We start from the raw sequence: 19,827 nt of genomic DNA on the forward strand, positions 1-19,827 counted from the left end.
TATTTGCTAAATAAATGATATTTGTTTCCCTAATTCACCTTTAATGCATCTTCGACATACCCATTGCACTTCAAGGTACAATTACTACATCTAGTCATGAATTATTTAATGCAAACAAAAAATTTAATGCCATTTATACAATTGAATCCAAAAATAGCGTACAAGAAAAGACAACTTTTTAACATAATAAGTAAATTAAAAATAATAATACAATTATGAAAATTGTTGTGTGAGAGCATCCCCTTTGATGTTGCATAGAGATTTACTAGACTGGATATTTTTGGCTATGAGAGGTGGAAATAAAAACACACGGTGAAAAGTCAAAATTGTGTTATATTCTACATCTCCTCTAGTCAAGGATTAGACTATCAATTGATAGATGATGGGCAGGGTTAAGAAATGAGAAATTGAGAAAATGTCAGAGTGGAGAGTGTAAGCATTACATTAGAAGTAGTAATGCCATGTGACCATTGAATTAAATTGCTAGTAGAGTGAGATAGAGTGGCATGAGAAATCCCATAAACTTTGACTAGGAAGAGAGGCGAAGAAACTGGGGGATAAAAAATTGGCTTAGGGTTGTGTGAGGTAAATGTGGTTGTTTAGGGTTGGGAAGAATGTTGGCCTATAGAAAAGGTTAGAATATATTCTATAGAAAGAATGGATAACTTCAATTCATGATTAGCTTTCCAAATAATATTTTAATCCAAGATATATATCTAGCATGTGACTATCTAAGTAGCTAAGAACAATGTCATAACTAATAGGATTCATGATGGTAGAAGAGCTTGCTAGAGATTCGGCCCTAAGGAGGTTGTTAGAAATGTTTAGAATAATTGAGAGGGTTGGGGGGTCAATCAGCTACTCAAGGTCCTTAAGTACCACTTGAACAATTTAAACACAAAAGCTCATTGTTCTTCTTGTCCTATTGTTGCTCAGTCTTTACTATAAAATTGTCTTAAGCATAACTTGCTTTGCATAATGAAAACATTATCAAATGTAAAACATATAAATCATTCAACACATATTTGAAACTATGATTTTACATGAAAACCCAATTTTGGAAAAACCACTAGCAACATGTCACTATTTTTCACTCTTTTGAAGTCAGCTCTATTAGGAGCCAATCCTATTACAGGTTACAAAATACACTACTAAATGTGACCTTGTTAAAGGATTTAATCACCCTATTAAGAGTGGCCTTTTTAGAGGACTTGGATCATTCCATTTACAATGTCGCCTTGCGAAATGAGTTATACAAATTGTTAAGTCCTCAAAATGACTATTAGGTCAACCTCTATTAAAAGAATTTCAATACAAATTATTTACAATGATTAGAAAGAAAATAGTAGGTTTTGACCTATGTGATTACAACTCACTTTTGCAAGTTCAATTCTCTATTTAGACCTTATGCTAACTCACTGATAAGCCTTCCATTGTCATCTTTGATCTATATTTTCTTGGAAACCCTTCAAGAAATTAGTCCACTCTTCTCAACCACACTTGAGCCTTCTACTCAAATTCACTTATCAATATTTGTATAATCTATGCAAGCTTTCTCCTTTAGCTTTGTATTGACTTCACACACTTTTTGTGTTTATGATCCACCTCTATCTGTAGGTAGCTTTTTTATATACTTGCACTTCTCATTATTTGTTCAACTTTGTACTTCCTTAAATAGAAAATTCTTTCTTTACTATTTTCTATTACCACCTTAGATTTTAGGGTTTATGATCAAGTTCAACTCAATTCATTGTATCTATCCATCTTCTCAATCATCCTCTAGAAACTTATTTGGAATCCATCTATTAGGTCTTTACCTAATCCTCTTCTTGAATTTAATGATCCAACTTATTAATCTTATCTTCAACATGGTTTACATCTCCCAATAAATTAATTGAGTCGACTCAGACTCATGATTTCCTTGCATTTATTCTAATACTGTCACTTGAAAATCTCTAAATTCTAACACTTAGTCATCACTGAATAACTCGATCATTACTTAACACTTGATCAATGTAAAGCTTCTTTCTTTGGCATCAACTATCTTTCTCAATTGATACTAATGCTTGGTCAACACTAGATTTACTCAGCACTAACTATAGCTTGGTTGACACTAGCATCACTTAGCATTAGTTATAAAATATGTTTACTCTATTACTTGACTTGTCTTAGCTTTCTTAACATCAACAATCACTTTGTTTTATCAAAGTCTATCTAATCAAATGTCCATTATAACTCCTTTTCCATAACTCAAACTTTCCTCTAGGTGTTATTGTTATGAGTAATTTCTCAAATCCTCTTCATCAATCAAATTGTAAGTTTCCAATAGGGGTTTGATTGATCAGTGTTATCAATGAAATTGTCAATTGATGAGCTTGAGGGACTTTCTAATGAATGGCTAATAAGGCACAACACTTGGGAAAGGTCTTACAAATGGGGTTGTAAGTTAAGTAAGTTTATTCATGGAGGAAACTTTGTAGTTTGTTCAAAAACAAGGAATAAAGGCTAAACACATAAAAGAGCTCTAAGATTTCATTACTAAATCATAAAATATATAGAGAAATACATAATAAATTTTAAGTGTGTTGTTGATCAAAGTTAGATGCAACATTAATGGTGGATGGTGAAGTGAATGACTATGTAGTTGTCTAAATTGGGTGGTGAGTAGCTAATTTTTATTGTTTTTCTCTGTTGACATTTTGTCAGCATCATCTGATTAATTTACACCATCTAACATCCCCCCATGAATTAATTATAGTTATTATTTTTAGGTACCCCCCATAAACAATAATCCATGGGTCATTTCCTTAAGTCTTTCTAGGTACCCTTTTATAATCACTTATCAAATACTTATTTTATTTCCACTCCATCACAATCACTTTAGATTTTATGGTTCATCCCTAACCAATACAATTTTGAAGTGGTTTCAAGATCACCACAAACTTCACAAACATCACATAAATGGTTTCAAGATCACCATAAACTTTGCACTCAATTGGTTTACAAACCAAACACTCATTGGTTTTCATCATTATAGGGTCTGGGACTTTCTCATTTTGTACTTGCATGAAAACTAATTATTGACTCCATATAAAAATTAATCCATTTACCGAGATATATGTGTACCCAACCATTTTACTTGCCAATTCTGTAGGAATTATTTTAAAATACACGGTTCATCAATATGTCCAACTAAACTCTAGGGTGTTGGGTACAACAGACAATGCACCCCCTATAATAACTTGGGTGCAATAAACCCTCCTATTTCTCCTTTTGAGACACATTACTTGTGCTTAAGGATCCAACGATTTGTTGGCTCTACTGGTTGTTGAGCTATCATTTTGTCCAATGCTTAATAGTGGGAAAGCTTTTGAATTCCTCTCTTAAGAACATAACCTAGGATCAACTCCAAGGTTTCGGGCAATCTTGTGACCTACTGGAATGCACTCAATTGAAGATAAATTTGTTTGTTCATAAGGAGGCCTTTGTTGGTTCTAAGCAATTTTAGATAAAATGTTTAATCTGCTTGTTGTTTCAAAATAACCACAAAAGAGATATATTTTTTGGTGTTTTCTATTTTTTTGAAATGAATGTAATCTAACAATACAACTATATGAATTCCTAATTTAACCAAGTGTTAGCAAAACAAATAAAGAAGATAAGGTATGGAGAGATGAAAGAAAATAGAATGAAAGGAAAATTCCTAATGGACATAAACCATGGTAACAATATGTCTGTGAGTTAAATCATCAAAAAGATCAACTAGGAAACTAATGAAAATAGGAGCGACACTTCCTCAAATCCACTAATGCAATTGTTGATGGGAACTTAGTACAAAAAAATGAAAGATGTTTCACTTCTCATCAAATCGCAAGGCCACAAAAAGTGTGCTTATGTGAGACAAGAAGTTATGTAGGACCAATAGGGTGATCTCTTCTCCAACTTGGTACGTTAGCGGTAGTTGTCAACACACAAAAAATACCAAGTCTAAAAGATCACATAATCAAATCAAAAAAACAAAACCATTCACTCCATTATTATGATGGATAAGAATTCACAAAAAATAATACACTCTAGCAAGAATAACTACACTCAGAATGAGAGCACCAATAGAATATATTATTGCATCAAAATAATGGCCTGGAATACATGTTACATTCCTGAATTTATAAGAAATCAACTCCTCAATTTGTGTTGAGAGTGAGAGATCCCTTAATGAAAACATTTGCTTCTAAACTAATAAAACAAATCTAATTATATACAAACTAACTCCCTAAATGGAGCTAAGTAGGACTTCACCCTTATATATATCAATTAATGGTTTTATGAGCCTTTACATGTCTTAATATAAAGAAAGAAGAAGTAGATAGGAAGAAGGAAGCTATAAGAGGATTTAAGAGTCACTTGAGGCTCTAAAAATAGAAGCTTAACCTTCTCTAATCATTTGTAGGAATTAAATTGTTGTCAAAATGCATTTTCGGTTCATGGAAAGCTCTAAATTAGCGACTAGTAGTTAACTATTGACATACTATCACTTCTTCAAAATTTTCAGTACACCTATGGAATAGTGCACCTTATGCACCTTGGTGTCAAGTTCAAAAGATCCAAAAATTTTCCAAGTGTCAAGACTGAAATTCTAGCTTCTAGGTTTTCTTCCCCTTTATGCCAGAGCTATGTATAAGTGTTTACTCTTGTATTTCTTTACAATCTCCATCACTTCAATAACATCCAAAAAATCTAGATCCTCATATTTATTCTTAATGGTTTGCCAATAATTACTGACATCCATTTGAGTCTCTATGAAATTGTCAAGTCTAGTGTCTAGTTCCAACAATACCTCTTCAGTCTTAAATGCTAATTGCCTAATATCTTCATCAAATGAAACATCCTCAAAAGTTCTTCAGAATTGTTTGACTACTGATTTCACTGACTTGAGCTTTATTTTTTACTCATCTTCCAAAATCTTAAGGGAAATAGCATCATAATGCCTCTCTGCTTCAAAAATTATCTCTTGAGTTTAGTCTTTTAACTTCTAAAAATATTCATGAAGTTCTTCCATGACCTAATTTCTTTCATCTATCTTCTCAATCCAATCTTCTAGTTTATCCAACTCTTTTTTCATCTATACATCCATGAGAGTGTGATTTGTTTGACCCTTTATTATTATCAAAACTTTAAGGTCCTTAGCCCAGGTTTGCACTTCATCCATCAAACCAAAATCCTGATTCACTATAGATACCATCTTCTCTACACTAGACTAGATGTAATGTAATAGGTTCAGATTACACTATATTATCTATATGCCATTCTTCTCAAAATTGTCATGCCATTGTTGAAATGCTCCCAAAAATGAATCAACCTGCACATTCCCTTTATCTTTGTTTTCCAATGCCACAAGAAGAGTAATTTCTAGGTGATCTTGGTCCAAAGGGCCTACAATTTCATGTAGATAGCCTCTTAGAATCTCATTCTATTTGTGCAACATCACCAATTTGTAATGATCCCATGTTTTAGCCTTCACATTCTCCAAAGTCCAAGTGGAGGATAAGAAGAAATTAAATTAATTTCTTATAAAGTCATTCAATTTAAAGGTTACTTTGTATTTAATTAATTTAATTATTAATTACAAGGGAGTAGCTTCTAGGGTATGTGTTAATTATTGGAAGGACGAAAGCCTCTCGTCATTTAATTAATTATTGCTAGGGAGGGATTTCTAGAGAATGCATTAATTATTGGAAGGAGGAAGCTTCTAGCACTTGCAATTAATTAATGTTTTAGTTCTTTCTAGAAGGGTGAAGGAACAGGATAAATAGGGGCGAGAGTCTCATTGTTTAGCATGGGATTATTGTATCGGATGATTATAACTTGCATTGGATAAGAGCTTGGATGTGTGAATCACACTCTTTTTGGAAATAGGGGATGTTCATTCTCTGTTGTAACATTCTAGACATCATTCCCTTAGGGTTTGGCCTTTGGAATACATCTCTTTGTACTTGATTGCAACATTTTTAGAATTAATATAATTTCAGCAATTAGTTCAGCTTTGGGCATTCCTAGGTGTCCATTATAGTGGTATCAAAGCTTGCTTGCAAAGTGTTTGATGAAATGTCAAACAATTGAAGTATAAAGATTAAGAAGTTATAACTAGTAGGTGCCCATGACAGAGAGGTATCAGAGCTATAAATCCTGTCATCCTGTGGAGATCATATTGATAGCCGGATAAAGATGTGTATTAGTCCAGATCAAGATGTGATGTTTAGATAGTTATTGGGTACATTAGAGAAGAGGCAACGTATGCAACAGGAGTAGAATAGGCGAATGGATATGATGTTGCAGCTTATGGCTAGACAGATGGGCATCAACATTGATGATTTGTATGTTGCTCTAGCACAGAAGGTAGTTGATTCTTTAGATGGGATTGAGACACCACCGGGCTATGCTATTGGTGATAGTCAGGAGTCCACATATGAATCTTTGTCAGAGGATGGCAATGCAACAATAATGGGATCAAGAGAATGCGAGGATACTATCCTATCAGCAGCCACTTCTGTGTCCGTTGAACCATCCAACAAGGAGTTTAGCAATATGCATGCAGTTGTAGATGTGTGCTTTGATGATAGTACACCTATTATTGCTAATGAGGTGAGTAATATAGTGACAGAGTCATATTATACTATTGATCAACAAAGTGTAGATGTTCACTTCTGCGATAGTACTATGTTCAACATGGATGCCACATTGTCTTATGACAATTTGATGTTTGAGGTTGATATTGATCACTCTCCTGAGTGGAGTTGGGCTTTGTTTTCACCATCTACAAATATTTAGTTTTGTGTTGCAGCAGTTGGGAAGAAGAGATTTCATAGATCTTATACGGAGTTACCTTTTGGTGACATTCTAACTTCTTCACCATCATCACAAGTATTGGGTGCTAGGTTGCACAACATGTGGTTGGTCCTAATGAAGCTGATTTGTAGTTGGTTTAATGTCCATATGGATATCACTTATTACTTCAATTGGGATCTAGGTGGAGGTTGGAGTTCATTATGTTACTTAATTGCTTGAGGACAAGCAATTTCAAGGAGGGCAGATTTGTAATGATCCCATGTTTTAGCCTTCACGTTCTCCAAAGTCCAAGTGGAGGATAAGAAGAAATTAAATTAATTTCTTATAAAGTCATTCAATTTAAAGGTGACTTTGTATTTAATTAATTTAATTATTAATTACAAGGGAGTAGCTTCTAGGGTATGTATTAATTATTGGAAGGACGGAAGCCTCTCGTCATTTAATTAATTATTGCTAGGGAGGGATTTCTAGAGAATGCATTAATTATTGGAAGGAGGAAGCTTCTAGCACTTGCAATTAATTAATGTTTTAGTTCTTTCTAGAAGGGTGAAGGAATAGGATAAATAGGGGTGAGAATCTCATTGTTTAGCATGGGATTATTGTATTCGTCAATGTTAATGCCCATCTGTCTAGCCATAAGTTGCAACATCATATCCATTCGCCTATTATGCTCCTATTGAATCTGTTGCCCCTCCTCTAATGAACTAAGTAACCTAAGAATTGCATTTTCTTGATCTGGACTAGTATACATTTTGTCAGACTCTTTTCTCTTTATCTCGTTGTTCTAAATTCTCTATAAGAACTCCACAGGATGGGGACTAATAGCTCTGATACCACTCTATAATGGACACCTAGGAATGCCCAAAAGTTGAACCAAGGCTGAAATTATATTAATGCTGAAAATGTTGCAATCAATTACAAAGAGATGTATTCCAAAGGCCAAACCCTAAGGGAATGACGTCTAGAATGTTACAACAGAGAATGAACGTCCCCTATTGCCAAAAAAGAGTGTGATTCACACATTCAAGCTGTTATCAAATGCAAGGTATAATCATTCGATACAATAATCCCATGCTAAACAATGAGACTCTCACCCCTATTTATCCTATTCCTTCACCCTTCTAGAAAGAAATAAAACATTAATTAATTGCAAGTGCTAGAAGCTTCCCCTTCTAATAATTAATGCACTCTCTAGAAACTCCTCTCTTGCAATAATTAATTGTGCTTCTAGAGGGTGTTTCACGAAGTTATAACCAGTAGGTGCCCATTACACAATTCATACTCATTTCCATCTAACTACTTGAACACCTCCTTGATGACAATAGTGATCATTACTTTAGTCATGTCTATCATGGGCTTTCCTAACAAGACTTCTTTAATTTGATAGTCCTTAGGAGTCAAATCTTTGGTATCTACATGTGGAGGAGGGATGGCTATATGGGTAACTAAGTCCTGGTCTTTATTCTTCATTACGAAGGCCAATTGTTGTGCATCACCCATAGGTGGCTTAAGCTTCTTGATTGCTTTTACCAACTCATCCATACTCTCCTCAAGAGTCATATCCAACTACCTTTTTTTCCAAATCATAACCTCCCTCTTCAACCATATTGGTGTAGTGCCCATGGAAGACATATATTTAGGTAAAGAGGAGGTTTTCACTACTTTCCCTTTACCCTTATCACTTCTTTCCAAAGTCTTCTCCTTCTGAGAGAGATCTACATTGGCAATCCATGCATCTATTATAGTTAAAGTCCTTGCCTCTATATCTTGAGAAATTTTTTGAGGTTCTTCAGGCATCTATCTCTCTTGTGATACTTCATTGGTTGGCCTCTATTTCAACTCTTCTTTAGGAACTACTTGATCTTGTCCTTCAGTGATAGGAGGAAGAGGAGAAATTGAGACTTTGTCTAAGAAAGACAAGTCCTAAAATGATGGTGGTGATGTACCCAAAGACCCTTGTGGTAGAGGTGTCCTCTAGTTCCAATCCTCTCCCAAAGGTTAGTTCATGGGTGTATCTTGTATTTTGTCACCCACCATTTTGGTTCCCATGGGAATAAAATTAAAATAAAAAATGTTGAAAATATATGTTTCTTTCTCTTCCTAAGCATTAATCCACTGCAGCCACTCATCTTCAAAAATGGTAACCTGAATAGGTTCCTTAGGAATTGATGATAGCATCACTGTAGAGTTTTTTCTTCTCTCTTCTTGAGCATCCCTAGCTAAATGAGTCATTTGACTCAAGGGGAGATTATCTTCTTCATCTTCTTTATCTTGTACCTCAAGGATTGTTTTAGGAATTGAAGAAATGGGAAGAACTTTCTTTTGTAATCTCCCCCTTCATGTCCTTTTCATAGTAGGTCCAACCTTGGCCTTCTTAGCAGTTGAAGGAGTGGCCTCTTCCTCTTGTGTAGGTGATGACACCTCTTGTGCTTCCTGCTTGGATTCCTATGCATGTTCTTGTTCCTATGGGGTCACTTGTGTAGTATCTTTTGCTTGAGTCACCTCTTCATCTTGAGGCTCTTCAACTTCAAGCTCAACTTCCTTTGGGGAATCTCTTTTCCTCTTATTCTTTCCTTTATATTCTATAAACTAGGGAACATCCTTGTCATGTTGATATACCATTTCTATCCTGATGCAAATTGAGCAGGGAAAGTTGGTACTATAGCTTTTGCACCTTTACCCCTGGCTGGTTGTGATGTGGCTTGAAAGGTAACAATCTATAGAACTGGGTCAAGGTTAAAAGGATTCTTGATCCAATTCCTTATCAACTCAATTATGTGCCTTGCCTTGTGGTTAATATCTACATTTTCATCTCTATCAATCTCTACATTCATAATAGGCTTATCATATATCCTCTCTTAGTTATACAAGGGATCCAAGACATCTTGAGTGTCTTGCTAAACAACCTTGAGTGGGACCTTTATCTTTAAGGAGCTCCTTGCTAGATATAGAGTAATCCTACAATAATCCCTTATTTGGATATCATAGTCATCTATTACGTTCATCTAATGATCTTTGATGGGATCTTTGTGAACAAAGTGCTTCCCTACCAAATGTTGAACTTTTCTTATATTGTCAAAATAGAGATGAGGGGATTTGTAAACTTCCAAGGGATATTGATCCCACTCTAAATCAAAATTCATGATATCTCGCTTCTTCTTTACCTTAGATACACCTATAGTAATAGGCCAAACCCATGTCTTCTTATGTTGTTTTCTCCTTCTGGCATATGCAGATGTGATTTGTCAGCTTGCAATCTCCAATAAACTAAGGCTATCTGATGGATATATCAGTGGTTTTTTTAGATTCACCATAGTACCAGCTACCCATAGGTAAGTGAATGTTTTAAACTAGATGTAATAGGCATCGATCTCTACATTCCTTATTTCTACCTCTACTGACATCCTCTTACCATGATCACCCTCTATGAATTGGATGATTTCAAATATGAAAGAATCATTCATTATTTGGAATTCTTTTCTCTGATCTAAGCACTTCTTATTTTCCATCTAAGGATATACTGCATATGGAAAAAAATTGGCATCTTTCATTCTTCCGTTCTTGTATAGTTCTAGATAGTCAGCTATCCTTGCCACTAACAAGTACATCAAATATAATGTCATGTAAAACTTGGGATTGGCTTTAACTCCTACTAGCTATTCATCTATGTTTTCACTTAGTATTGTGGCCCAATCAATTAGAATTTTGATTGTTCTAATGGTCTCTGTGAAATGGACCATCCATATGTGAAGATTTCTAGCTATCAGTAGATCCATAATTTTTCTCAAAAGTAAAATGGCATGTCCAATACCATCTTTCATATATCCCCTAGTCATGTCAACCTTTCTGGGTCTACAGCCCATAGTGTCGTCTCAATCAAAAATGATGATTGTATGGTCTTTGTGGCCTTCTTGACATTCTCCCTATATGATCTTTCTCTTTGATGATAAGTTATCTTTACATATTGATCAGCTCTTGGGAGATGAAAAACTTTCTCAATGTTCCTCGGTCTTAGGTTCAAGACTATCTCCCCTATGATAATTTATACAACTCTTTCTTTGGACCATAATGAACTCGTAAGATTGCATTGATGTGGGATGTGATGCAACATTCACCAACCCTAGTCTGATAAATGCCAACACCATCAAAGACCTCTCTTTAGGATTATTTTAGAGTACAAGGAATGTGTTCCAGTCTATGTGTCTCAACTTAGTATCTCTAACCTCTGAATGATTATCTTAAAAATGTGATTTCTTTGGTGCACCTTGAAATTTAAAGACAACAGGTTTCAGAGAAATATTTTCAGCAAGTGAGGATGATGAGGAAGCCATTTTATCTACACAAAACATAAAATCATTAGTCCAAAGAAGTAAAAATTAAACCCTAAACAAACCATAAATGAAAAAAATCAAACTAAGAACACCAAAACTTAAGAAAAACCACTTAAATCCCACTTAAAAGCTCTAAAAAGAAATTTAGCGCACCTTGATAGGTACACTAAGTGCACTTAATGACTCTCAAAGTCATTTTGTGTGTAGTTGTGCACCTGTGTAGGTGTGCACCCTTATAGAGTGAACACATGTGCATGTGCACTGCTACACACATTCATTGCAATATGCATGAAGGGGGACCAAGTTAGTTTTAAAAATGCTAAGGATGTGCACATGTGCACCTTGATGGGGTGCACACTTAGGTCTTTGTGTTAAGGGTAGAAAATTGTGTGTAGATGTGTACCTTGACAAGGTTCACATATATGCACCATTACCTTAGGAGCCTTTGGGCTAGGTTGAGTTTGAAAGGTGTACACATGCGCACCTTGGATAGGTGCACATGTGCACACCATTCACTTAGGTATTTTAGCATTAGTTGAGGATCTATGTTATTTAGGTTTATTAGCAAAAATAAAGGTGTGCACATGCACACTTTGAATAGGTGTGCATGTATGCACCTTTGATGACTTCATTGTTTGTGTGTATGTAGGCTAGCAATGTGTCACACCTTTGGAGGTTTGGATGTGTTGTTGCAAGGAGCTCAAAGAAGATGATGAGGAGAGGGGAGGGGTGTCCCAAGTATTTATAGAAATGGGATAGAGCATGCCTCTGGAGGTCTGCGCACCTATAAAGGGAGATAAGTGTGCAAATGAAGATCTAGTGTACTTTTGCACCTTGGATAGGTATACATGTGTGCTACGTGTGCATGTGCACTCTTAAGCACTTAAAACACACTTTTCTCAAAATTTCTCAATTCTAGCACTTGGGTTTCTCATTTAGAGGACTAGGTAGGACCCAAACTCTAGGTAGAGTCCCAAAAATGACTTAGGCCCTAGAATTGGGGTTTGGAAAAAAAATATTTACTAGGGAGTCCCCATTTCTAGAATAAATGGGGTGTGCATGGTGAAACCACAATACTAGCCTCATTCATTCCTTTTGTAAATGTTACATTGGTAAAAAATATGACTTCTATTTTTATTAAATAGAACTTCACTACTATTACTTAAGCCCATTAACTTCCAAGACTATGGGGAATCTTTATTTTAATCCCATTACATAAGAAAATTAACTTCCAAGCCATGGGTCATAGCCTTAAGCCTTGTTAAGTACCCATTTATAATCACTTATCAAATACTTATTTTGTTTCCCCTCCATCAAAATCACTTTGTATTTTATGATTTACCCCTAACCAATATAATTTTGAAGTGGTTTCATGCTCACTAAAAACTTCACAAACATTAGAAAAATGTTTTCAAGATCACCATAAACTTTGCACTCAAGCTGTTTACAAACCAAACACTCATTGGTTCTCATCATTACAGGGAATCTATCATCACTCTAGGCCTTTCTCATTTCATACTTGCATGAAAACTAAATATTGAATCCATATAAAATGTAATCCATCTACCAAGATAAATTGGTACCCAACCATTGTATTCACCAATTCTATAGGAGTTCTTTTTAGATACATGGTTCATCAGTATGTCAAACCAAACTCTAGGGTGTTGGGTACAACCAATAATGCACACCCTACAATAACTCAGGTACAATAAACCCTCCTATTTGTCCAAAAAGAAACACATTACTAGTACTCAAGGATCCAACTATTTGTTGGCTCTACTGACCTCATTGATTCCTTTCACAAATGTTACAACGGTAAAAAATATCACTTCCTTTTTCATTTCATAGAACTTCACTGATATTGCTTAAGCCCATTAACTTCCAAGACTATGGGGAATTTTTTTTACCTCATCTCTTATTTTATGTATAAATTTGAGAAATACATCATTGATTAAGTATAACTTCAATTTTTTTCACCATCTCCTTGACTAAAGCTAAATTAATTAAATTCTATCCAACTTCAATCCAAACACTTGAATGGTCCAAACACTTCAACCCTCTCAATCAGATCAAGATTTTCCTTGACATTAATAATAGTATAGATTTGAGATATTAATGATATCATAGATTTCACACTACAAAACAAAATACTCATCCCACAATATTTTAAGAAAGTCTATTTTAGTTAAAACAAAATCACACATATAACTAGGTAGGGACCTTCATTGAATCTTGGCAGTCCTCATCTCTTTTACACCCACTAGAAACTTCTTGGATGGGATTCCATCATACCTATAAAACTTTACCAAAATATGCCAATCAAAAGTTTTTACGATTTGGCTTCAAAATGGTTTGTTATAGCAACCTTTCAAATCCCATTTTTACAATGGTGATTCTTCTTAAGAGATGTGCAATTTTCTTCTTGGAGAGAACTTAATCAGATATTGGAATTGAGGATGGCCATGAATCAAATTAGTGAATTGAAAAATAATTTAAAGCTATCACTAAATAGGAGAAAGGAAATTTCCCCACAAATGAATGAAACAACCTATCAAGAAAAAGTAATTGAAGAATTTTATGATGAAATTATGTCAACAAAATTTTAGGGTGCAATAGTTAATCTACTTGAGAAGAATCATAGCCTTACTAAGCAAGTAAAAGTACTAAGAAAGGAACACAAAACAAACTCATAATGTCTTGTGAATTGATGGAGTAGAAAAGAAAAGGTTGAAGATGACAAGAACATTATTGCACAAGAAAAAAGACAAATAGTTGCAAGATTGGATGCTAAGGATGAAGAGATCTCAAGGTTGGGGCAAACTCGCTATGTTACAAAAAATCAACTACTCAATGCAAAATATGAAATTGGTAGGAAAATGGAAGAGATTATGGAATTAAGGATTGAAGAATGAAAGATTGAAGAAGGAACTTAAAATATGAGAAAGAACTCATTGAGAGAATGAAGAAGTCACAAGAAAGTATCAAGATACTTGATGAACAACTCAAAGGATAGAGGAAATCTATAGATACAACTAGCTTATCCTATACCGATCACTCTTCAACTAAGGGTATGTGCAGGATCATGGTGTACCAAACTATGGCCTTAAGTGGCAGTGAAAAACCAGCAAATTAGGGTTATGTCAACTTGACACATAATTTTAAAGCGGTTCTAGATTTATATCAAAAAGTTGTAAGAAAATAATTTGTAGGAAATTGAATCTACTTTCTAAAATACAAGGCCTTATCTGGAGAAAAATATATTTGATTGGTCAAAAGTTTGAATTTTAATGCAATACTACAAAAATTTCAGGGCGAAAATAAAAAGTAGGTGTATGTCTGACCACCTTAATCATAATGAAATGATAATATTTTTAAATATAATTTTAGATATAAAAAGTAGACTCATGCCTAGATGTGATGCATATTTTTGGGAATTTTTATTCCAAATAATTTTTCTACTATACTATTTTCAGAATTTAAAAACTCCCGTGTCTGACCACCTTAACTAGTTCAAAAAAAATCAAAATTAAGTTTTTTTTTTTTTTTTTTCTTATACTAGTTGAAGCATAGAATGTGATGCATCTTTTGGATTTCACAAATCTTATACGGTTTGAAAGTTATAGCTATTTTTCAACCAGTATGTCAATCAGCACTTTGCAGCTAACTCCATTAGAAAATAAGTAATAATTACTTACTGAACTTGTAATTTGACAAACCTTACATTTATGAAAATCTAAGAACGTTCTTAAGAAACCCTTTTCATTACATCAAATTTTGGTTTAAAAAAAGTTGCTAGCTACATGCTTGAAGTAAAAAGCACATTTTCAGGATGTTTTAAAGATGACCATATAAGGTTGGTATCGAAAGATATAGTAGGAATTATAAAGGTATTAATTGTTTTCATTTAGTATCAGGATGGGTGGGAAAAAAGTTGGAATAGATTTTGAAATTCTTTGAGGCATTTCAAAACTACATATTTTTCAAATCGCCACTTTTTGGCACACCATGATCTTGCACATACCCCTAAGCAAGGATAATCATCCAAGTAAGTTGAATGAAGAAATGTGTAAACCAATCTAAGGCCAACAAAGCCTACTTTCTACTATTTTGGAAAACTTATACACATAGAGAATGTCTTCATGAGAAAAAAGGGTAAGTCCAATCACTCCCAAGTTTGATGGATATTGTTATCATTGAAATAAGTATAAACATCAAGCATTTGAGTGTAGATCAAAGTTTGGTCATTTACCTAAGAGGTATTCATTTAATGGTTATACATATAATTGCAATAAGTTTGGACACAAGTCAAAGGAGTGCAGATCATAGATGAATTCCAACTAGAAACTGAGAAAGAAAAGTAACACAATCAATTGGGATTAGAATGCATGGTATTCTTGCACTGCATGTGGAAAGTATGGTCATATTGCTACAAACCATGTGAGATTACATTTCAGAGGAAGATCTACAAATTGGAGACATTTTGGAATGGATTATTTTCATGGTCACAAGATAGGTCATTTAAGAAAGAACTGTAGGTATCGAGTGTCAGCACCTAATGATGAAAATACAAAAGGTAAAGGGAAAGTAACTGTGGATGAAATTTGTGATAGATGAACAAGAAGTGGATAAGGAAGACATGAGATAATGAGACATAAATAGGGTAAAAACCATTCATTTGGTTACCTTGCATGAACAAGAACAACATAGTGAATTGAGACAAGTTGTGCTAGCAATTAAGAGTAAAGTGTAGAAATTCATGGAAGAATCAAAGTAAGAAGGTGAATTCTAAAGTTGATTGAGAAAATTTCAAATATCTATTCATCATAACCCTAGTTTGCAATGATGGCTTCAAGCTCTACATCTATAAAGAATAAATCTAAGGCAAGAGCTATGAAATTAAGTAGGAATGAAGCCTACAAGGAGCTGAAGTACAAAATTTAACCAAAATTTTCTATATGTTGGTACCCATATGGACCCAGTATTTAAAATTTTTAGTGTGGAATCTTGAACCTCTCTTAACTAAGGTTCAAAGAAATTTGAACTGGTTCGATGGTTTAGATGTAAGGGATAGACATGCAAACTCAACAGGTGAAGTTGTGATTAGCAAGCCCATTTGATGACACAACATAAGTGTTTTGGCCTCAGCACAAGCAGATCCTTAATTAAAAATTCAAGAAAGTTCAACATTTAATTCAAGTTTCAAGGCTTAGAATCACCAATCCAAGGTTTAAGTGTAAAAGTGCATATTTTCAAGGGTCAACTCAAGGTATAGATCTATTATAAGATGGATCATTAGTTTAAAAGGTAGATCTTAATGTCAAATTTTCAAAGACTCCAAATTGATATACATGTTTATGGTATAATAAATCCCATGAAAATCTCACAACAATATCATGATAGAACATAGATTGATAAACTCAAATGTTTCACACTAATTTTGACATGGTCAAATTTAGTGTGAAAGAGAATGCCAAGCATTGGCTTAAGGGTGCCAAAGTGAGAAAATGGGTCTCTCTATAATGAATTTTGGCCATGTCATTGGGTCATCTTGAAGTTTAGCAAGACTTCATATAGTTTGATAAATTTCTATTGGACCAAATGTCTAGAGCATACAAGGAAAAAATTTGATGTTAGAGATGTCACACATGTTCATGTAGTGAGTTTTATTACCTTCACAGAGACTCTAATCAACCAAACATCAAATAATGGAGCATGGTGATTGAGATACACCTAGTCAATTTTATGGAGTTTGAACCTTCCTATCCAAGCAACAACCTGAAACTTGTTGGAAATGGATCATTCAACATAACTTCTTCCCCTACATACAATATCTTCATCAAGAAACCTAACTACAGAAATAAATCAAGGCATGAGTCAAGAGAACCCATTTGTAAAAGGACACAGAGTGACAGACATATATAGGATCATCATTTTGTTACATCAAAAGGACTCTCAGATAGCTATAGCCAAAGAAAGGAGTTGAGTTTTGATTCTTTCATGGTTTTAAGGGAGACTTCATTGAATACCTAGGGGGCTGACACCAATGATTTGATAGGATGTCCAAAACTGATTCACACCCTATTGAATGAAGAGAGTAGTTTGGGTGATGAAAATTCTTCTAAAGTACAAGATGCATGCGAGTTTGTGTGGGTGTGGAATGAGATTTTAGGATAAAGAAGGTAATACATGATCAACCAAAATAGAGATCTCTATCAGTTCCAAAACAACACAATCATTAATCAACCATCGAGAAAAGTGTAAGATGATATCATGGAATATCCATTCTCACCATCAAAAGCTCCTCCCTAATATGGTTGGAGTCTTTGATATTGTAATTGCAACTCCTCAATCTCAAAGCTATGCTCATCCTAGTGACATGGAGAAGAGGTAATTTGAAAATAATTATGCTCAATAGTTTAAGCATGCATGAAACATTTTTGATGAAATGTCATGTGTTGGTTGGGAATGCATGTAAATTGTTTGTCAAAATTCTCGAGCTCAACCAAGTACTTGGACTAACTTGGAAGGAGATGCCACGTGTCAAAATGAAATGTGAGAGCATGGATGGTGCACACGAATTATCTGATATCTAGATATTTGTGTTCCTCCTTTGCATCCTTCAAATATTCATTTGAATGGCTGGCCTAAGCCTTCAAAGGGATCATATGTAGTTCTTGAAGGATAGAATGATCATGCAAATATTGGTTTGATCAAAATTGTGGGGCAATGAAAGTCGAGATGAAGCCCATATTTCATGTTAGGTAAGCCAATGTCCTTAGTCCACACAATTGTATGCATGGGTTCCTCGTCAATCAAACAAGACCAACATGTTAGCCAAGTATGAAGATACGATACTAGTAAAGGGTTCATGGAAGATGTTCGTAATCAACCTGTTAGAGATTATGATGATGGAAGGTTTCATTATCAAATGAATATAGGTGCCCCATGAGTACCTTTGAGACAAGTCCTTCACTCCTCATGTGTATTCAATATTGACGTTGAAGTGTTTTCAATCAAGAAATACAAATTTAGATGATGTAAAAGCTCTTCATGAGAGGTTAGACTACCCATAGGGAAAGAAAAAAATTGAATAGAAAATTGGAGGCAATCAATTGTTCACATGTGAAAGATGAAAATAATTTGATTAAATGATCCGTACAATGAGATTATTCTCCATACCAAGACTTGATGTCTCTAAAAGGATCATTGAAAAAGATCATATAATGCTACAGAGTCAATGGTTGAGTAAATAGAGGTGATCAGCAATTTAATATAATGCATCAGTGATAAAGACACCTATCAGTAACTATTTCCTATACATAAAGGATTATTATTCATAATATTGGGTAAATTATTAAGAGACCCATATAAGTTCCTAACAATCCTTAAGAGAAGTAGTTATTAGATCCCTCGAACTCCATTAGGGATAAAGTGAAATTGAGTATTTTAAAAGAATTAGTTTAAATAATTGAAAAGGGATTTTGCATGAGAAAAATAAATATGTAGCAAGATGTCAAGAGAAGGGTTCTAGTTCTTCGGAAAGGGGGAAAGAAAGTAGATTGTGGACTGTAGAGGAGAAGAGTTTTGGTCCCTTTTTTGGACTTTGTGCTAAGGGAAATGGGGAAATCTTTATTTTAAGCATAATGTAAAGGAGGGAATCTCTATTTCTTCTACATAGTGATTCTAATGCAAATATATAAAGGGATATATGTAATCTTTTACATTTTAGAGAAGGGATATTTGATAGATAGTTGCACATCAAAACTTGGAGTTTGGGTAGTTATCTTTCAACTGATTATGATCTTTGTATAATTTTTAGTTTTCTCTAGATGCATTTTAGTATCTCTATTTTATGAATATGTTTGATTTCATGATCTTTGAAATTTTTATTCTTCACTTTCTCAAGAGGATGGAAAGTTCATTTGTTCTTTTTGTTCTCTTTGTTATGCAAAATCTAGATAAATGGACTTTGTGGCATTTATTTCCTTCAGTTACTTAGTTTTTCCACATCTATATCCTGTTTACAGATAGATGTTTGTAAACCTTTCATGCTTTCTGGTTAAAAACATTTGTATTTGTATTTTTATGAATTCATTGTAAACTATACACAGGGAGCTGTACCTACATCAATTTAGAGGGTGCTTATGCTTTTCAATAGTGAAGTGACCTAACTATTAGTGCATGTTCAGTCTTTCTATCTAGCCTTTTGGGGTTAACTTGTATGTTTTTCTTTGGAGGACAATCTATTTGCTAACACTATAAAAATGGAAAAGGTAGGTGCATTTTCTATCATTTCACCTAAGCTTTGACTTGTCAATGACATTCAATCATTTTATCATTGTAAGATTAGGGAAATTAATGACTATGAGATAAGGGAAGCATATGAGGAACTATGTGATGATAGAAATTTGAAGGATGAATTCAAACATTTGGAGACCAAAGGTCTTACTCATACCCTTCACTTCCTTAAGGTTTTCAAAGCAAATTGGATCGATATTATTCTTAGGGAAGTACATGATATGAAGATGTGGTTAGATGAGCCCATTTAGATTACTCATGATGTTATCTACATGATCACTTGGTATCCCATAATCAAATTCCTCCATGGGTTAGTGGAAAAATATCATGATGATGTTTGTTTCTTGGTTCA

The sequence above is a fragment of the Cupressus sempervirens genome, chromosome 7, assembly GCF_028749045.1.
Source record: "Cupressus sempervirens isolate cs-2001-9-10 chromosome 7, ASM2874904v1, whole genome shotgun sequence".
In the NCBI taxonomy this organism is placed as follows: domain Eukaryota; kingdom Viridiplantae; phylum Streptophyta; class Pinopsida; order Cupressales; family Cupressaceae; genus Cupressus; species Cupressus sempervirens.